The sequence below is a fragment of the Cervus elaphus genome, chromosome 1 (assembly GCF_910594005.1).
Source record: "Cervus elaphus chromosome 1, mCerEla1.1, whole genome shotgun sequence".
Classification (NCBI taxonomy): domain Eukaryota; kingdom Metazoa; phylum Chordata; class Mammalia; order Artiodactyla; family Cervidae; genus Cervus; species Cervus elaphus.
Genome location: NC_057815.1, coordinates 48,710,847 through 48,711,474, shown reverse-complemented (window position 1 = coordinate 48,711,474; position 628 = coordinate 48,710,847). Strand labels below are relative to the sequence as shown.

The 628-nt window shown below is 41.1% G+C and overlaps 1 non-coding gene across 1 annotated transcript; it reads right to left on the bottom strand.

Moving 5' to 3' along the window:
- Positions 1–240: 240 nt before the first annotated feature.
- Positions 241–347, bottom strand: LOC122703903. The gene has a single exon (XR_006343651.1). It is a non-coding gene; the product is annotated as a U6 spliceosomal RNA (small nuclear RNA).
- Positions 348–628: the final 281 nt, after the last annotated feature.

The window sequence follows — 628 nt, the reverse complement described above, 5'->3', positions numbered from 1 at the left end:
TGAAAGTTGAGTTTTAAGCCAGCTTTTCACTCTCCTCTTTCACTTTCATCAAGAGACTCTTTAGTTTCTCTTCACTTTCTGTCATAAAGGTGGTGTCATCTGTATATCTGAGGTTATTGCTATTTCTCCCTGCAATCTTTTTTTTTTTTTTCTTATTAATACAGTATTTATTTGTCTTCCTTCTGTCAAGCCCTGAGCCAACCACTTTCCCCAGGCTGCCTGGGGAGGTACAGGAGAAGAAAAAGTATGGAACACTTCACGAATTTGCATGTCATCCTTGCGCAGGGGCCATGCTAATCTTCTCTGTATCGTTCCAATTTTAGTATATGTGCTGCCAAAGCGAGCACTCTCCCTGAAATCTTGATTCCAACTTGTGCTTCCTATAGTCTGGCATTTCTCATGATTTACTCTGCATAAAAGTTAAATAAGCATGGTGACAATATACAGCCTTAACGTACTCCTTTCCCAATTTGGAACCAGTCTGTTGTTCCATGTTTGCTTCTAACTGCTGCTTCTGGACCTGCACACAGGTTTCTCAGGAAGCAGGTAAGGTTGTCTGGTATTCCCATCTCTAAGAATTTTCCACAGCTTGTTGAGCTCCACACAGTCAAATGCTTTAGCATAGTCA